The sequence below is a fragment of the Schistocerca gregaria genome, chromosome 8, assembly GCF_023897955.1.
Source record: "Schistocerca gregaria isolate iqSchGreg1 chromosome 8, iqSchGreg1.2, whole genome shotgun sequence".
Classification (NCBI taxonomy): Eukaryota; Metazoa; Arthropoda; class Insecta; order Orthoptera; family Acrididae; genus Schistocerca; species Schistocerca gregaria.
Genome location: NC_064927.1, coordinates 99,416,157 through 99,437,556, shown reverse-complemented (window position 1 = coordinate 99,437,556; position 21,400 = coordinate 99,416,157).

The following is a 21,400-nucleotide window of genomic DNA, read 5'->3' as shown; positions in this document are numbered from 1 at the left end:
GCAAAACACCTGACATACACACACACAAGCACACACACACACACGAACAAGTACGTCGACTGCCTGCACCACAGCACAGCTAACACAACATACAATAAGTATTACCTAGTCAGTATGGAACCACCAAGTAGATATATATATATATATAAATAAAAATATCATTAAGAAAAATGTACCAATGTACACACTAACTGTATATTTAGATTAAGATTTAGAGTAAGATCCTTAGAATAAGATAGTAACAATAAGCATATAACTGAATATAAGGAATTGTAAAAGAAAAAAAAAAACAACGAAAATGCACTTTTGTTAACGAACTGCATAAAACTATGAACTGTTAAATAAAGAAATTAATGTAAACCCAATAAAAGTATGGCTGAAAAGGGCATTGCAAGCCTTAAAGCAGCCCGCTCCTCCCCATCAGGGAGGAGAATGAAAAGTGCAAAAAAAAAAAAAAAAAAAAAAAAGCGCGGGCCAGACCGAGACGGGACGCCGTGGAGAGAGGACCTGCTAGCGGAGCGCAGCCAGCCTTCCCCGCCTTCCCCTCCACGCCGCGCAGCGCCGACGCGGGCCAGCCGGCCTGCCCCGCCACCCCCTCCACGCCGCTCCGCGCCGACACCGGCGGAGTACAGCGCAGCGCCTGCAGTCGCCGGGCAGCAGCCGTGGCGTGCGGACCTCGCCCAGCGCGCCGTCACCCGCCACACAACGCAGCAGCGAGACAGGAGCAGCACAGCGCACCGACCGCAGTTGACGGTCAGCGACCGTAGCGCGCGGCCAGACTGGCCCAGCAGCCCATCAAAGCAAAGCAACGACGCGGCCGACACAGAGTGGAGCGGGCCACTACCGCCGATCGGGGGAGACAGTCAGAGCGCTGATTCCTCTCACAACTTTTCGACACGGCGGTGGCACACAGGGATAAGCAAAGTTGTCAAATCACAAAAAAGCTATGTCGTGTTTACCCACATTGCGCCACTGCCGTCAGCACCCCTCACCAGGAGGTGCTCTACCATAACTTGTCGACCGAGCAGACGCCGCCGAGTAAGCACTCGCCACACTCCGGGATCATCACTGAGTTCTGCCTCAGTCACAGCACCAAACAGTGTCGCATCCCCCCCACAGCAGCTAGGGAAGTTTCCGCACCAGGGCCCGGTTGCCCGCCCCCTCGAGCAGAATTGAGCTGAGGCGGCTGGCACCCGTCTCCCGCGCGCGAGGAGACACTTTAGGAAACCCTCTCACCCGTGGAGATCCTCGATCCCACACGGATCACAGGAGGTGCCAACGAAGCGGGTGAAGGTCCACCACAATCGAGTGCGACCACACACACACACCTGAATACCAATCCTTCACCACCAGTATGCCGAAATATCAATCCCGGCAGACCAAGGAAGGTAACGACCCCCCGGCCAGGAACATGGACAGTCCAGCAAACGCAACCGCAACCACGACCTGCCCAACACCGTCCACATCATCCGAAACCCGTAGGCTATCCCTCACCCTTGACCTTGATCCCTCCCTCCAGTTTGAAACCGACACCACACATGAAGTGCATCGCCCAGAAGAAGAAGAGGAAGGTTGGCAGGTTGTTCAACGGAAGAAAAAGTTCATCCGAAAGCACACCTCCCTGGAGAACATTTCCCAGAATCCATCGTCCCCTCCCAACATCAACACAAATCGGGAAGACCCCAGGCTGCGACGAAACAGCCTCCCTAACCCCCCCTCCTCTCCTATTGCCCTCCGCCCCTACCACCTCCTCAACACAACACAATCCCCCACCCACTCATCCAACCAGGAACCCACCGACTCCTCAGCTCCCTCCACCTACTTCCTAAAGAACCTACCTGAAAACTCGACAAACAAATCGTTATCCTTCACCCTCAGGGAACACCTTCCTTCATTCCGTAACTTTAATGGTTCGCTCAACGTCTTCAGGGATGGCAGAACAGCCAAACTAATATCCTACAAAGACATTGACCCGAACCAACTACAGCAAGAGTTAAGGAAGCTGCTCCTCTCCAGGGTGACAGTGGAGAGGAAAAGCCCCAGGGTGACTCCAGCCCCCCCTCACCAACCCAAACCCCCAACAGTCAGCGTAGTCATTAAGGACGTCGGCTTTGATGTTCTCCCTGAGGAAGTCAAGGCCGAACTCCAACGTCAAGGAATCCTAATACTGAATGCCTGGAGAATCAAATCGCGGAAAACAGGCAACTATGGCCCCATGATCAGGGTCATCTCAAACAATCAAAGAGATGTGGACTTCATGCTAGAACATGGAGTTCACATATTTTTGTCACACCATAGGGTGGAACCATCCAACCCCCCCTACCCTCTCCCCATACAATGCCAAAGATGCCAGCAGTTCAGTCATAGAACGGAACACTGCACTTCACCACCCAAATGCAGCCGCTGTGGCAAGAACCATCCCCTCTCAGCCTGTGAGCTGGACCCCTCCGTTCCCCCCACCTGCGCCAACTGCGGTGGCCCTCATTCCTCTCGCTCCTTCAAATGCAAGTCCCGCCCCCAGCAAGCAAAGAACGACCGCCTCCAAGCCCCCCTTCACCTTGCCGACACCCCGTCCACCCAAGGTCAACCCCTCTTTATCGACGACTTCCTCAAAGTCATTACTTTCTCACTTGCCTCCCTCTTCCAGGGCAGACGTAACGAGATCATACATACCCTTCGACAGGTGGCCCAAAAGTTTTTCCTAAAAGATATAAAATATAACCAAACTGGAAATAGCGTCACAACGACAGTCACAAAAACACCATACGCACATATTCTGAGGACATAGAACACAGAAGACAGCACCCACCCCCCCCCCCCCCCACTCACCCTCGTCATGGCAGCACACCCCATCAGTAGACCCACCAACCTCCTATTTGTTAACATAGAAGGCCTCCACTCCCGCAAGGCCCTCCTTACTGACTGTCTAGACAGAAACAACATAGACATCCTTGGACTAACAGAGACCTGGACCCGACCTAACGCCAACATGAGACTAAATCGCGACTATGACTGCTTCACCAAGCACCGACCTGACGGCAGGGGCGGAGTTGCCATATATACAAAAACAGCCCTGGCCACACAAGAAGTTCCACTACCACCTCAATTCCAACATTTAGAAGCAGTAATGATATCCATTCCCCGCCCCAGACGCAGACCCCTCATAATAGCTTGCCTATACATCCCACCAAACACGGCACTCCCCAGACCCTTCCTCCGCTACCTTACAACATTCAAAGAATACTTCCTACTAACTGACCTTAACGCAAGACATGAACTACTTGGAGACACCACTCACAATCGCAACGGAACCGACCTACTTGACTTCCTTACCACAGAAAACATGACACGCATCCCAATCAATACATTCACCTTTATAGGCCACAACGGCAGCTCCCTACCTGATCATATCCTACACAGCCCCTCCCTCTCCGACACCATCACACATTACTCAGTAGGTGACACCCTAACCAGTCCCCACCTTCCCATCCTTTTCAGTACCTTTGCCATCAATCCCCCCCCTCAAGCTCCTACGACCCGTACAATAAAGCTCTACAACAAAGCCGACTGGACAAAATACAGTGAAACCATCAACAACAACCTACTTGCCCCGCTAACCATCACGGACACTGACGACCTTAACCGCATCAACGACAAAATAGTGGACACACTCAAGACAGCCATTGACCTAGCCATACCCACCAAAACCATCCCCTTCTTCAAACCTCACCTACCTCCCGAAATCCTCAGACTTATCCGTGAAAAAAGAAAACTCTACCGCGAGATCAACAGAGACAGAAACCCCGACCTTAAAACACTCTGGAACAGACTAAACAATGAAATAAAAAGACTCACCTCCGAACACAGACAAAAACAATGGGACGAAACCTGCTCCAAACTTGACTACAGACAAGGACGGAAATTTTGGAACAAATTCAAGACTCTCACCGGACAAAACACAGACAGGACCTACAAACTAGACAAAGACAACTCCCCTACAACCGACCCACAACTAATAGCAGAGGCCTTCAAAACTGTACTAGAAGACACCTACAGATTCCCTCAGGATCCCCTCTTCAACGAAACCTTCAAACAAACAGTCGCTACAGAACTCCCTCTACTACTTGTCTCCCCCACGGCCCCGACCGAGGAAGACACAAAACTGCACAGGGAAATCACAGAAATAGAAGTGGAAAATGCCATCTTCTCGGGCAGGAATTCAGCCCCTGGCGAGAATGGCATACAGCGCCTACACCTCCGCAACTGCCCCCTCAACACAATCATCCCCCTTCTCACCCTCCTCTTCAACTTCTGCCTCACCCACAACACCATCCCCACAGCATGGAAATCCTCCAAAGTCATCATGATCCCCAAACCTGGTAAACCTAAATCCGATCCTAAATCCTACCGCCCCATATCCCTTCTTGACGTCCTGTGCAAGACCTTCGAAAGAATCATCACAGACAGACTTACTTACTACACCGACAAACTTCAACTCATCCCACACCTCCAATCCGGCTTCCGCAAACTCCACTCAACCAATGACCCTCTCCTACGACTCACCTCTGACATCACTAGACACCAAAATATTGGGCAATGCACGCTCGCTGTCTTCCTCGACATCGAGCGTGCATTTGACAAAATTTGGCATGACGGACTACTATACAAACTGTTAAAAACTGGTTTCCCACCCCAGACAGTACGACTAATTAAAACTCTACTACAAGACAGACGCTGCCAAATTCATATCAATCAAACCGCATCCTCTCCCTTCTCCCCTGAAGCAGGTGTTGCTCAGGGTGGGATTATCTCACCCCTACTCTACTCCCTATACACCACCGATGTCCCTACCCCGACAAGACCAACAGAACAACTCCAACTTTACGCAGACGACACAGCATACTGGACCTCTGGACCCTCGACTAACTCTATCAACAACCAGACAGCGACCTTCCTGACAAAACTAGAACTCTGGATGCGACAATGGCGCATTAAACCCAACCCAACCAAAACCCAACTCATCCTCTTTAAGCACCGCAACATCCACAACAAATCCGTCCAAAACCCCAACCACATCTCCCTCATGCTGTGGGGCATCCCACTCACCCTATCCTCCCAAGCCAAATACCTTGGTGTCCAGCTCGATAAACACCTTAACCTGAGCAACCACATCAAAGAAACCTTAAACAAGGTCCGACAACGACAATCACTTATCAGACGTGTCCAAGGCAAATTCTCTGGCTATAGCGACAAGACTGCCATTCACACCTACAAAACATTCGTCCGCCCACTCTTCGAGTACGCAGCAGCCCCCCTCGCCTGCCTCTCAAAGTCTCAAGCCGAAAGGATCTACCGCGCAGAGAGACGGATTATTCGCAGCATCCTCCGGCTCCCCCCCACTACCCCCAGACAAGAAGCTTACGAAGAGGCCAAATTAGTTCCCCTCCAAACACGGCTTGCAAATCTCAGAGCCCGATACGGCAAAAGCACACTCACCTCCCGACCCGACCTACACACAATATACACACACAGACCCCGACACATAAACAGACCGAAACACAAATACACCTACCCACCCAGAACAATTCTAAACAACACTTTACACACTTTTCCAGAGATAATACACCAACACGAACACACTAGACAGCTACACATAATGAACACCGACACTCCCACTCCCCCTCACCTACAAGCACTAAATCCAGACCGTCCCCCACCGTAAAACCGCCCCAATAATAATAATAATGAATGAAACAAGCAACAATGCACCTCCTCCACCGCTGTCACCCTGGAAACGGAAACGGAAACTGAAACTGGAACTTGAAATGGTACAACCATACCCAAAAACTGACGCCAGTAAAAAATATGTAACGCAGAAAAAGCAACAAATACCACAAAATAAGAACATTACAAACGGTTAGTGATTAAAGAATGAATAATGTATGACCAAAACTTAAACCAAAATAAGTAACACTGTATCTATTGTATTTAGTCCATAAGTTAGTTTTAAGTATACCTGAAATAAAGAATATAAGCAATGTAAATCACCCAAACCTCTGGCCCCAATAGAGCGAAAGCTCTCCAGCGGCCCACCCGTATCCCTTCAGGAGCGGGAATGAATAGTATAAAAAAAAAAATAAAAAAAAAATAAAAAAAATAAAAATAAAAAAAATTAAAAAAAATAAAAAAAACGCGCGGGCCCGTTGTCAAGGCAGCACCGGACGCCGTCGCGCACGCATATCCACGCCGCATCCGCATCCGCAGTAGCCATGGCCCGGACAAAGCAAACGGCCCGCAAGTCCACCGGCGGAAAGGCGCCGCGCAAACAGCTCGCCACCAAGGCGGCGAGGAAGAGCGCGCCCGCCACCGGCGGCGTCAAGAAGCCCCACCGCTACAGGCCGGGCACCGTCGCCCTGCGAGAAATCAGGCGCTACCAGAAGAGCACAGAGCTGCTCATCCGCAAGCTGCCATTCCAGCGCCTAGTGCGCGAGATCGCCCAGGACTTCAAGACCGACCTGCGCTTCCAGAGCTCCGCAGTCATGGCCCTGCAGGAGGCCAGCGAGGCCTACCTCGTCGGCCTCTTCGAAGACACCAACCTGTGCGCAATCCACGCCAAGCGAGTCACCATCATGCCCAAGGACATCCAGCTCGCGCGCCGCATCCGCGGCGAGCGCGCCTAAACCCGCACACCGCCAAACAAACAAAACGGCCCTTTTCAGGGCCACTAACGTCTCTCCGTCGCGAGCAAAACTTTGTCGGTCGCAACGACTAGTTCCCCACTCACTCTCCAGTCCAGTCGTCCCACCCCCGGCCCGGCGCCGCCGTTTCCAAAAAAAAAAAAAAAAAAAGCACCGCACCGGCCGAGCCAAGTCGCAAGCGTCAATAGCGCCACCCACACAGGCCACGGCACAAAACGTGACGCCCGGAAAGCAAAGCCAAAAAAGACTATTCCAAAACCACCACCAAGACGAACAAACAAACGCGGCGCAAAATAAATAGGTAAAAATAATAAAAAAATAAAATACACTTTATAACACCAACCGCGCGCCGCCGCCCACGCCCGCCAACGACCCCACAATCCAACCACCGCGGCACGCAAACACCATCCACACATGAAACAAACAAACGCCAGCAAGCAAGACAGACAGACAACAAGGCAACCGACCGACCACGACACGACAATCAACACCTTCCCGACGTGCTTTGATGGCCCTGAGAAGGGCCGTTTTTGTTTTTGTCCGGGACCGCGCGACAGCCTCTGGTTGCGCGCCGGCCACCAGGCGACGGTGTCAACCGCCAACCCTTCCCTGCCCTTTTTACTTCTTCTTCTTGGGCGAAGCCTTCGCCTTAGACGGCGTCGCCGTCGCCTTCTTCGGGCGCGGCGCCTTCGGCTTCTTCGTCGGAACCTTGGCGGCCTTCTTCGCCTTCGACGGCGACTTGGCCTTGGCCGGCTTGGCCGCAGCCGCCTTCTTCGCACCCGCGGGAGCGGCCGACGCCGCAGACGCCTTCTTGGCGGCGCCCGCCTTCCGACCGGTCGCCGCCTTCACGCCGCCAGCCTTCTTTGCGCCGGCCGCACGGGCCCCCTTCTTCTCCTTGCTGGCCGGAGCGGCGCGCTTCTTCTTCGCACCACCGCCGCCACCACGAGCCTTGCCGCCCTCGGCCGCCCCGCCGCCGGCGCCGGCAAGCTTGAAAGAGCCCGACGCGCCCTTCCCCTTCGTCTGCACCAGCTCGCCAGCCACGACGGCCGACTTGAGGTACTTCTTGATAAAGGGCGCCAGCTTCTCCGCGTCCAGCTTGTAGTGCGCGGCAATGTACTTCTTGATCGCCTGCAGCGACGACCCGCCGCGCTCCTTCAGACTCTTGATGGCGGCCGTCACCATCTCAGAGGTGCGCGGGTGCGCAGGCTTGGCGCGCGGCTTCTTCGCAGACGACGCAGACTTGGCCTTCTTCGTAGTGCCGGTGGCGGCGGGTGCCGCGGCAGTCTCGTTCGTAGCCGCCTGGTCTGCCATCTTTTGCTTGTTCTCTTTTCTTTTTTCCCCTTGGTTTCGCTTCCTTCTCTCCTTCGACGACGCACAACAGCGAGGGGCGCGCAGCAGAGAATAGCCGCGCACGCTGCTGCTGCTGCTGCTGTTCGACCTTACGGGTCTGCCCTGACCCGTGCAGGAGCAGGCTAATCAGTCAACTGCTATTCCTGCGGGAGCCTTTCGTTTCGGAGGGACTAACTCTCTTCTTGGATTGGCCTCTGGTTGGTTTCTTCGTGGATGGGGATGTCCTGTCTCTATTGCGGAAGTTTTCACTCCCGCAACAGGTCAGGCCAGCGTGTTGTTGGCCTGTGGTGTGCAGGATGGCCCAGATCCCTGATGAGCCGGTTGTTGGACCGTTCGGCCCGCTCGTAGAAGGCCCACGCCGATTGCTTGAAGCGGTCGCGGAGGAGGGTTATTCCGGTCTGCTCGTGTAGCCGAGCGGTCGAGTATAGCCTCGGCAGGCGCAGAGCGAGCTTGAGCGCCCTGTTCTGCACCCTCTGCAGCTTGCTGATGTGTGTCTCGGCCGCGTTGCCCCACACCACAGCCGCGTATTCCAGCACTGGACGTACCAGCGCCAGGTACAGCGTGATGCCGTGGTGAGGAGGCAGCGCAGACGAGGGATTGAGCAGAGGGTACAGGACGCGTAGGCGCCCTATTGCTCTGCCCCTGACGTCCTCGATGTGCGGCTTCCATGTCAGCTTGTGGTCCAATGTGACACCCAGGTAGCGGCCGGTCTTGCTCCATGGGACGGGGCTGCCCATGACGGTGACTGGCGGAAGATCGGGCGGCAGTGGTCGTCTAGTGAACACCACCGCCTGGCTCTTCGCCGCGTTTTGTTTGAGGCGCCACTTGGTCGACCAGGCGCCAAGAGCCCTGCAACCTCGTTGGAGAAGACGGCGCATCTCGACCGCCTTCATGCTCCGCACGAACAGCGCAGTGTCGTCAGCATATAGTGCCAACTTCACCGGCGTCACGCGCGGAGCGTCGGCGGTGTACAGAGAGTACAGTAGGGGCCCAAGAACGGACCCCTGCGGCACTCCAGCACGGATGTATCGGTGGGTGGATGTCCCGTCTTCCAGCCTGACATGGAAGGACCGCTCGGCTAGGTATGACCGGAGGAGGACTCCGTGCGACGTCGGTACCCCGTGCACAAAAAGTTTGTACACGAGGCCGTCGTGCCACACGGAGTCGAATGCCCTAGAGACGTCCAGGAACACCGCCCCAAGGTATTCCCGAGTCTCCAGGGCGCGCATGGCTTCTTCTACCATCCGCATCAGCTGGTGGACGGTGGAATGGCCCCTCCTAAAGCCGAACTGCTCGTCGGGTATGATGCCCTCCGCTGTCACGTGGCGGAGCAGGCGTCTGGCGTACAGGCGCTCGAACACCTTCGAGAGTGCCGGCAGCAGACTGATTGGCCTATAGTTGGCGGCGTCCCGTGGGTCCTTGTTTGCCTTGGGGATTGCCACCACCTCTGCATGTTTCCATACAGAGGGGTAGACCCCAGAGCGAAGGACCTGGTTGAAGATGCCCGCCAGGAATGGGTGTGCACCCGCCGGCAGGCTCTTCAGCAGATGGTTGGTGACGCCGTCAGCCCCGCCAGCCTTCTTGGTGTTGAGCGCCGTTATCTGCACGGCCACCTCCTCCTCGGTGATGGGGTCGATCTCGTCCGCGGCGTCCCTGGCTTCCAGGAACACTGGGAGCTGCTCCTCAACCCGGTGGAGGTGCTCCTCGTCGATGTTATCATCCACCGGGGTGAATGACAGCTCGAAGTGGTCCGCCAGGGCGCCTGCCTTGCCGTCCGGGCTGCAGACGACATCTTGTCCGACGAGTAGCGGCGGGACGCGTTGCCTTCTGCGTAGGAAGGACTTCACAGTCCGCCACGCGCTGCCGTCCTCGGTGTTGAGGGAGGCGACGAAGTCTGTCCATACGTTGTTCCTGTGCGCCTCAGCCGCCGCTTTGATGTCTCTCCGCATGCAGTTGAGGCGCCGTTTCGTTGCGGGTTGGCGCGTGAGCTGCCACTCCCGGAAGAGGCGGTTCTTCTCCCGTATTGCGTCCCGGATGGGAGGCGGCAGGTTACGGGAGAAGTCCCTGGTACCCTGTGGAGGGGCAGGGGAGGCCGCATCGGCTGCCTGCAGCAGCTGACGCGTGAAGAATTGAAGGGCGGCATCCGCCCCCACTGCCGCGGGGTCAGGTGAGTCCGCCAGTGATGCCAGGACGTTGTCCTGAAATCGATCGCTGTCCAGGCGCCGGTACGTCTGCCGACGTGGCGGGAGCGTGGCTCCAGCGATGTCGATTCCATAGACCACCGGCAGGTGGTCGGACGACATCGCACACCGCGTGGTGGCGGTCGTGTGGTGCCCGATGCCTTTGATGACGGCGACGTCGAGCACGTCCGACCGCCCCCTGGCCGGGAAGATGGTGTGGTCCTGTGGGCCCAGTACCAGGGCGCCATTCCTCTGGGCTGCGCGAAGAAGTCGGCGGCCACTGACGTTCGTGAGGCGGGAGTTCCATTCCGGGTGTTTCGCATTGAAGTCACCCGCAATGAAGACCCTCCCCCCAATCGCCAGCAGTGCGTCGACGTCTGCCTCCTGGAGGTGTCCACGTGGTGGCCTGTATGCAGCCACGAAGGTTATTTGCCCCACAGCCGTCGTGACGTTCACCCCGGTGACTTCCAGGGTGGCCATGGCGGGGAGCAGCACCTGGTGGTGGCGGAGTGAGGCGCGGACGTAGATGGCGGTACCCCCGCCTGCCGTCGGCCTGTCGTTGCGGTAGCAAACATAGTTTGCTACCTTCACAAGAACTCCTGGCTTGAGGTGAGTTTCGCAGATCAGGCACAGGTCGATGGCCTCGTCCTGCATGAACTGACGAAACTCACCCTGTTGTGGAAACAGGCTGTTGGCATTGAAACCACAGATGGTCAGACTGTGGATAAGGACGTTATCCATGGTGTGGTTTCGTGGCGACGGTAGCGGCCTGGAGGGCCCCCGTTACGGCGGTGACGAGCACCGGCAGTTGCTGTAGCAGGGCAGAGAGGGAGCTCAACATTGCTCCCAGGTCTGCTGCTTCTGGTCGCGGAATTGCTGCAGGAGGTGCTGCGGTTGCGGGTGCGTGGGCGGCGGGGCGCAGCGGAGTGGCTGCGTCCGTTAGCGGGACCGCACGCCTAGCAGCTTGCGGCCTGTCTGAGGTGGGGGGACGGTTTAGCCGTCCGCCCTGGTGTTGGTCGTCCTGGGCGCCAGTTGCTTCGTTGGGCGCCTTGGTGGTCGCGACATCCGCCCGCCGCCCCCTGGGGGCGTCCGAGGACTCCCCCTTGGTGGCAGAGGCGAAGCTGGTGCCTGGTTGCACCTTTCGTGCCGGTGCCGCACGTCCTTGCTGCCGTGGGCCGCGTTTGAAGGCGGCGCAGCCTCTGTAGCTCGCCACATGTGGCTCGCTACAGTTGCAGCACTTGGGCGCCTCCTCCCTCTTCTTTGTGCAGTCTCGACTCTGGTGGGAGTCGGCGCACTTGACGCAGCGGGCCGGCATCGTGCAGTAGCGCGCCACGTGGTCAAGCCCTTGGCAGGAGAAGCACTGGGCGCGCCTCCCCTTGGCCTTGAGCGGCTCCACTTCCACTGCAATCCTGGCCACCATCTGCACCTGGAAAATTTTGCGGTTTTCGAGGTTGTCCGGGAGGACAACCAAGAACAGTGGCATGGGCCTCCTCGTCCTGGGCGACTTCATGAGCGTGACCGAGCTGGCCATGAAGCCCAGCCCAGCTAGTTCACCCTTGAGGTGGTCGGTCTCCATCTTCAGCGGGAGGCGGCGAAAGACCACCTTCAGCTGCTTCATTGGCTCCGCATTGTGGGTGTAGCAATGCAGCTTCTCCTTCTCTATGAGCCGCATGGCAGCCCGGTACTCCTCCATTGTGCCGATCGAAACTCTGTACAAGTCCCGACCGGCACATTTAATCTTGGCGGTGGACGATACCGTCTGGAACTTCTCGAGGAAGGACTGGTACGTGTCCTTCCACGATACTGTAATCGGTGGCGGGGCGGGTGCCCGCCTCTTGGGTGCCTCAGCTTCGTCCATGGGCTCCGGCTCGTCAGGAACGTCGACGAATGAGTTCGCTGTCGGCAGCGGCTGCACTCTCTCAAGCCGTTTGGCCCGAGCAGTGTGCCGCCGCTTTGGGACAACGAAGCCGTCGTCGGTCCCCTGATCTGCCTCCGAGTGGGCAGCAGCTTCTGGCGTCTTCTTCTTCTGACTTTGCATGCAGGTAGAATCAGAGATGGCGGCGGAATCTTCCTCCTCCGCAGCTGCAGGCCTCTTTCTAGAGGGCTGCGCTGTATCCATGGTTTCCGCCTCGAGCAGTTCGCCAAGGTTGGCCTCTGGGATTGTGCTGTCTCGTGGCAGGGCAGTGGCGTGCTCTGTCGTCGCGCCTGACGGTACAGCAAACGGCGTATCTGAGGTCTCTTCACTGGCTCCCGACGGTACGCTCACATCTTCGAATACCTCGCAGCCAAGTGACCTCAGGTGCTGTTGGAACGCGCGGAGTGCTCGTTCGTCGGCTTCCTGTTCAGGGTACACAATGCCCCGCGATAGTCGGTGTACAACTAGGTACACCTGCTCTGGTGTGAGCGGGCTAGTGCGCATTGGGTGTACCGCAGCGCAGTCCGCAGTCGATTGCAGCGTCGTCATACGTGGGGGGCCGGATGCAGCCGCCGACAGAGCTGCCTCGGTCGCCCGAGGTAGTCCCGCCGCGCGGCAGTCCGCCGCCCCCTGCGCCTGCGTAACGCGGTCCTCCTCGCTCGGCATCCTAACTCGGAATGCCGCGCGCGCGCCTGGCCCAGCCAGTGTCGCGGGCGGGCGCGGACGGCCGAGAGAGCGGCCGCCCGCCGCTCCCTGCGCCTGCGTAACGCGGTCCTCCTCGCTCGGCATCCTAACTCGGAATGTGCCGCGCACGCGCCTGGCCCAGCCAGTGTCGCGGGCGGGCGCGGACGGCCGAGAGAGCGGCCGCCACTCGGCGCGCCGCCGCGCCGCCGCGCCGCGCCTCCCGCGCTTGCTACCGCCCAACGTCCGACAGCCTGCGCGGAGCAGCCCCCAACCTGCGCCGCAACCACCCGCGCCATTCAAACCACCGAGGATGGGGCTACACACACCGACACCACGGTCGCCAACCAGTCGCCGCGGCGGCGCCGCAAACCACGGCCAAACTGCAGCCACCGCGCGCCACAGCCTGGGTCGGCCCGCCGAGAATCGCCGCCCCCGCCCAAATGCCGCCCCCACAGCCCCAGCCGACGACCCGCCACAATGGCCAAACCTTCGTCAAAACTCCCACACCGTCGCCGCGGCAGCCCGGCCACCGCGGCCGGCGCCACAGCCACACGAGCCGAGTCGTGCGGCGATGACGGCCGTGCACAAACGCACCTCCGCCGCCCCATCGCCTTCCGCCGTTTTCCCGATCGGCCCGCAGCCGTCGGGCCACGGCCGCGGGCCGTCCTCCTCCTCTCGCCTCGCCCGCCAACACCCACAGCCCTTCCAACACATTTTTTTTTCTTTTTTCTTTTTTTTTTTACTTTTTTACGATCGCCGCCTGCGCAACATGGCACCGGCCGACGGAGCGCCAACCCCCCCGCCACAGGCGAAAACAAAACAAAACAACGATAAACAAACAAACAAAATAAATTACCAGCCAGCCCCAACTACAGACACACCGAATCTGCCCTCACAGCCGACCTTACACGCCTCAACGTCAAAACAAAGGTGGTTTCTTTCTTTCAACGGTTACCTTACCTTAGGTTACGTCAGGTTAGGCTAAGAAGGCGTCAGGGTTAGGTTAAGCGTTGACGTGACGTCACGTCTTAACGTAGGCGTTAAGCTAAGGTTGCGGTCACGTACGTTAGGTTAAGGCGACTTGGGGGTTGGCCTAAGAGCTTAGGTTAGGTTACGTTAGTTTAGGTGGCTGCGTTAAGGGGCTTAAAGAAGTTTAGGAGGTTAAGGCGTCGAGGCGGCCGCACCCCCTTAGCTGCTGCGGCTCGGCCACGCCACGCCACGCCACGCCACGCCACGCCACGCTTTGGGGTTTCATAAGGTCGCGCGGCGGGTCGTCGGCACGCCGCAAAGGACAAAACTGCAAGACGACGTCGAAAAACAAACAACAGGTAAAAAATAAATAAGTAAAAATAAACGACGCCGACAGGCGGGGATCAGCAGAACGAGCAGATTCCGGAGAGCGAACGAGACACACACGCACGCACACACACAAACCCCCCCGAGCCGAGAGAGCACAGCACCACCACGTGTCGGCCTCCGCTCACCCGACTCGGCTGGGCTGGGCTGGCGGCCGGGCCGGATGCACGTACACGTACGGCTACAGCCACTACCCGTACACAGCCGCTCTTCACGCAACACCAGCCAAATGGCGCGCCCGCGGCTCGTCGCGGTCGCGGTCGCAACGCCACGCCGGCACACTTTCGGCACCACCGTTTTCGCGCGCACCGCAAACAAAACGCAGCCGACACACACAGGAAAAAAAAAAAAAAAAAAAAAAAAACAACACAGAGCGCGAGACGGGCGGCGGCGCACCTTTCGCCAGCCGGCAGGCAATCGACTCGCCCAGTACGACAAACGCGCACGCCACCCCACCCACCAACCAACCAACCAACCAACCAGTCGTCGTCGTCGTCGTCGTCGTCGTCCCGAAATCAAACAAACTCTCAAAAGCACAGCCCCTGCTGCCAACGGACGCAGGCGCCACGCAGCTCCCTTCCCGCCACACTCGATTCGCAGCGCAACTCACCCGGCACACCGTCAAACGACGGGCTGGGCTCGCCGCATCGCCGCAACCTACACACCTTCCACGCCACGACATACAGCCCCACCAGACGCCCGTGCCGCAACGACACTACTGCACTACCACTACCGCACTACTCCTCTCGCCCTTGCCATACACGACACAACACGCCAAAAAATGAAAATCCAAATACAAACAGAAACACCGCCCCCACGACCCAAACACATGCACGGCGCGCCAACACACGCGAGGCAAGGCACGCAGCAAACGGCGTCCCCTCCGCGTCGCGCCATCAACCTACACACACAAGGCAACCAACAACAGCCAGCCAGCCAGCCAGCCAGCCAGCCAGCCAGCCAGCCAGCCCCACTCTCACGCCGCAAAAACAGAAAACACACCGAAACCGCCAAACGCCGCACATTCGCGCTTCGCACTTACCACACACCTCTCGGCATCCGTTTCGCACACAACGACGCGACGCACATACATCATCACGGGCTACGCACGCACACCGCGACCCACTTTTTTACGACGCCCTCGGCAGAGCACACGTGCCCACGCCCACACACAGTCGACACAACGACGCAGCGCGCAGCAGACGCGGCCGCAACACATACCTCCCCGACGACGCGCCAACACCGCCAGCCACTGCTCACTCGCCCAAGCAACCCGTGCACACAACTGCCACACGCGTCCACCACGCCGCCGCCAACCACCCGCCCGCCAGGGGGCGCTCACGTCCGCGACAACAGCGCGGCACCGCCGGGCAGGGCCGAACCGAGCCGAGCCGCCGCCTCCTCTCCACTCGGCACGCCACGTCCTGCTTGCAAAACACATGGCTCGTCCCTCTGTACACACAACGCGCCTGCCTGCGGTCGCCGCCGGCATCTATCTACCTGCGCATCGGAGCCAGGCCGGCAAGCCCACACTTAAATAATGCACTTCACCAGCCAAACAAACCCACTCTTCCTTTCTTTGCACAGCGCATGCAACAGCAGCCCCAGGAGCCGGGCCCGCCGCCAGCGTCTCCTCCTCCTCTGGGCACAGCCAGCCAGCCGTTCCCACCGCCCCGCCCCTGCTCTGCAGAACAAGAAAAAACGAAAAAGTACCAACACACGCACCCAAAGCGTAAGCCAGACAAGACCAGCCTCTCCAAGGCCACACACACGCAAAAAAAACAAAAAAACAAAAACACTACAACAAAATAAAATAAAAAAGAAAAAGCAAGCTGTCGCCTCGCCCCCGCCCGTCCCCCCACCCCACCACATTCGCCCCCTCCGCTTGTTTTCCTTTCTACAATTTCCCTCTTTTCCACCCAATATCCCGCCGCGGTTTACGGGCACCGGCCGATTTTGCGCCCGCCCACATGTGTGCCTACTCCCCACCACCATTCCCTCCGCAGCCCGCAGCCCGCTTTTCCCCCCCTCCCTGCCCACACCACACCACACCGACGGTGCTGACGTCGACACGCACCCAAGACAGGGGCCACGACCGTCTTTTTTCCTGGGCCCATCCCCGCACCGCACCTCCTTCCAATCAACGCTGTGGCGCCTGTGTCCGCGCGAGACGCGTGCGCGCCGCCTCTCTCAACATCCGTCCGCCGTCCGCCGTCCGCCGTCCGCCGTCCGCCGGCCGGCCCGTTTTTCGGCCCCCAGGCCATCCGTCAACCACCACTGCCACTGCCCCTGCCCCTGCCCCTGCCCGCCCCGCACCACACCACACACCGCTGCTTGCCCCGGCCGTTGCCACCAAAGGCGCCAACCGCAGCCCGCGCGCGCCAGAAAGAGATGGCAAAACTACAGGGACCCAGCCGACCGACGAAAATCAGAGCAATTGGCCGGGAGGATCAAAAAGAGAGCTCCGAAAACCACCGTAGCGAGGCGTGGGAGGAAACGTTACGAGAAGCAGAAAGGGACCAGGAAAAATTCTGGAAATTTCTTAAAACTCGTAAACTAAACACGAAACATCTACATCTACATGGGGAAGGAACGACCCCACAGACCGAGCTGAAGCACTGGCGGATTCACTAGAAAGGCAATTCCAAGCACCAGAAGCGGTAGATGACGAAACTGATGACCACCAGGAAATGGTACTCAGAAGGGTAAAACCGCATCCTAAGTGCCCCGATCAGAACATCTTTCACAATCCAATAAACGCAGAAACCCCATATCTTATCACATCACAAACATACACACATCCTAAGAAGGCATCAGGCCCAGATTCCATCAAACCGCAACTACTACATCACCTACCTCCAGCAACTATCAATTATCTATCTAACATCAATATATAATGCTTGCTTCAGACTAAACTACTTGGAAACAGGCCCGAGTCATCACATTACCAAAGCCAAACAAGGACTTATTATTTCCGCAAAACTATAGGCCAACTTCCTTGGAAAGGTTCTCGGAAAGCTCATTCAAACTGAACTGAAGAAATTCAATTCTTAAAGGATAACAACATAATCATCCCACAACAATTCCGATTCCGCGAAGAACACAGCACCACCCACCAGGTGACCAGACTAGTCGAGCACATATGTCAGGCCAGAAACATTAGACACAGTACTGGAGCAGTCCTGCTTGACATTGGAAAAGCATTCGGATAACGCCTTATCTACAAGCTCCACCAGTACAACTGCCCCATCCACATTATTGCTTCTTTTCTCCGCAACAGAGCATTCTATGTCCATGTACCAGGAGCGGCAAGTAACACTAGATCCATAGAGGCTGGAGTCCCGCAAGGCTCAGTGCTGGGGCCCATTCTCTACTCAATATACACAAACAAACAGCTGGGAGGACACTTGTCACTATTTGCAGACGACACTGCAGTCTACCGCAGCAGTTCTAACCTGCAATATAGAGTCACAAAAATAGAGCAACACCTACAATCCATCCAGAAATGGGCTAACCAATGGAAACAAAAAAAAAAAAAACAATAAACGCGGAGAAAACCCAAGCAATACAATACGATTCACATTCAAAAAGAATACCTCCTAACCTGCATATACGCCTCAGAAATAACAATCTTCCATGGTCAGGCACAATAAAGTATCTAGGCATCAAGCTGGACAAGAGGTTGACATTTAGAGACCATGTTACACACGTTTGTAACAAGGCTGCAGCAGCAATATTCAGACTGTACCCAATCATCAAAGGAAACAGAATAAATATGCGCGCCAAAAAGAAAATCTTCAAAACCGTCATAGGAACCAGCCATCACTTACGGCTCTGAAAATCTGGTCAATGGCCGCAGACACCAACATAACAAGAGTAAAAAAGGGTGCAGAACAAATACTTCAGAATTACTGCTGATGCCGGCCGGTACCAGACAAACCGAGACATATACACAAACCATAACATACTCAAAATCCCGGAAATCATCCAAAGAAAAATCCATAAAGTTTTTTTTTTTTTCCACCAAACCACGGATTCGAACCACCCACTCATCAGAAATCTGGGACAAAATCCACCCGACCCAAGAACGACATTTCCCATCACGACAAAACACCACAAACTACAACATACCATGATAAACAAAAAGAAAATACAAACACCATAACACTCACTCAAACAACAAACATCTACACACACCCAAGAGACCCTATCATCCCATCATTTTGTTACCCAACATAATCAGACAGAAGGCAGGGATCAAGGACAGATCCGGTCCTTCGAGTACAGGGGGTAAAAAATACCCATCAGACCAGCTCTCTCTCTCTCTCTCTCTCTCTCTCTCTCCTCCTCGCTTCTCCGTGCCGACGCTGCCCCGCACACGCGTTCGCGTTCGCGCTCGCGTTCGGCCGACACCACACGACAGGTCTTTGGGGCCCCGCCACTGCGCACACGCACGCCTCCTCCTCTTCCTTAGTTCTTTTTCGCTTTTCTTTTCTCCCCCGCCCCCCGCTCTCACCGCCACATCATCCCGCAACCCTTGGGGGATGTTTCCCAACATCAACGCGCCCCAATTCCACTCTCTGCCCGTGCCGCACTCTCCACTTTGCTTCTCCCCGTCCCCTACACACACGACTACCGAAACCCCGGTTGACACACCTTCTCGTAGGACAGGGGTGCGTGCGTGCGTGCGTGCGTGCGTTGTCTTGACGGTGACAGCAACAGCAACGGATCCGTCCATCCCATTCCCCCCCACTCGGTAAAGAACCATGTTCAACCCACACTACACAACAAGGGGGGCACACACGAACGCGAAAGAAAGGGCAGGGCAGGGCAGGGGCAACTATCTCGTACACATTCTTCCTCAGAACCCACATATCGCATCAACGAACGGCAGGCCAATTGCGGACTCAGCCGTGTCAGGCAAATCCAACCCAACCAACACCTCCCACGGAAACCCTGACACTGATCCAGCAGTACGTCCACATACATCGCCACACCAAATACGGGTGACGAGTGAGCAACAAATGGAACAATACACAACAAGGCTGACCTAATAAAAACTGCACGTCACGTCATACCTTCCAGACAGACGCAGTTCCGACGGGACGGCGGAACCGTATACGTACCTTTCAGCCACAACAACCGACCGACTGGACACGCCCGCGTCTCCAGCCAGCCAACCACCAGGGCCACACAGCCCGCAAGTTTCAGCGTCAACACTTCTTAACGTACGTTGCAAACTTTTCAAAACATTGCCACACACACACACACACACACACCACGAAAAGCGTCAACCTCTCTCACACTGGATACACTCAACACTTTTTGTCGGCGGAGCTTGAGGCCAACGGTTGACACACCCCCACCGGCCACACAGGTTTCCCTTTGAAAATTGCAGTGACGGAGACGCGGCATTACGAGAGGGTTGTTTCCGAGAGCGCGAGCTGGACGGAGCTGCGGCGCCGCCGCCGCCGAGGGGTAATGAACGCACGCGATGCCGCATGACAGCCCATCACCCAAAGTTTCACCCACAACTGCACAGGTCGCACCCCCTTTTCGCGCCATACTAGTGTCGATCGTCAATTACAGCTCACGGTGTTCGCATTTGCCACTTGACGGGGGGGAAAAGAAAACAAAACAAACATCTGACACGCCATGTGTTTCTCTCTCTCTGTTATATCTAGGTCATTGGGCAGCCACTGTAAAAAAAAAAAAAAAAATATATATTTTTACGACATGGTTGGGTAAGTGATTTAAAGACAACAATTGTGGGTCACACACCATAGACCATTTCGATAGTGTTCTTGTTCTTCTCTTTTTCCTTTTTTTATCGCTCAATTGAAATAAAACCTGGGGATGATGCAATGCTGCGATATGGCACAACCGTCGTCCATTGTACACAACTCGGGAACAAAAAGAAACCAATTCAGGGAACGTTCGTTCCTTCACAACGTTTCTTTCAACGCACTTGGTCTTTACCATCCTGTATTCAACACACATTTCCTTTCATCAAACTAGGGCATTTCCATAACAGTTTGTTTCCGTTTCTGTGAGCACAATACTGCTTCTTCGACGTCATTTCACCATCTTAACTAGAGACAAACAACAAAATAGGAAAACAGCCTTGAGAACCCCGTCCACCAAATTTCAGTTAGCACGGCATCCAAGATTCTTTTCCGGGGAGTGCAGTGCAGCTGACGCTGCTCAGACCATATACCGTCGCCAGTCTCACTCAACTCTTGCGCATTCCATTCTACGCTACGTGACTATGCAAAAATGAATGAATCAAACCCGCCCAGAGAGCGTCTTGTGCGAGGGGACACACGATATAGAGAACAACAAAACACACAGGGGACACCACCAAAGTTGGAGAGAACGTTTCCACCACGGCAGCCGCGCCGTCACGCGCTTTTTTTTTTTTTCCTCCCCCCCCCCCCCACTGCACACCTCCGACACCACGGGAACGTTCACTGTCCCGTTGCCCTACACTGGGCGTTTCTTTTCAACCCCCCACCCTATTCCTCGCTCCCCGGACATTCGACCGATCACAAAGTGCAACCTCTCGTTACCGTCGGGTGCCCCTCTTCATCCCCGGGGCGCCAACAACAAAACAAAAAAAAAAAAAAAAAACACCACCGACGCCGTCGTCTCGCGTCACCTCACTCAACTGAGCGGAAAATACACGTACATCCAGAATGACGACACCGCCTCCACAAACAAAAACCAGACGTCAGACGTCAGGTCGAAAGAGGGCACCGTACGTCGTGGCGCGTGGTCTCCTAACTCACCTCGCGCGTACAAATACAATGCAATGCGTGTCTCCTCACGTTCACACACACCTCCACGCTCCACTTTTACGTCGCCCAACCAACCAACTAACTTAACCCACCCGCTCGGCGTAGAAGCAGCTGTAGGCGGCAACGTGTTTCTCACCCTCGCCACCAACGGTGTGACATCCGACAATCGCGGTTTGCTTTCCGTTCCACACCTCCGGCCATACCATACAAAGGGGACAAAAAAAAAATATATCAAACAAGCCAACTCCAGCGATCCGCCCCCCTAACACCAACACGTCTCGAAACACCCACGCCCACGACCCGGCTGTGGCTAAAGTGCGTATCCCAACGTCACACCAAAACCAAAGGCGCCGGCGCCGCACCACACCACAAGCTACAGCTACAGCTGTGCCGCCGTCCACCCGCTCACAACAACAACAA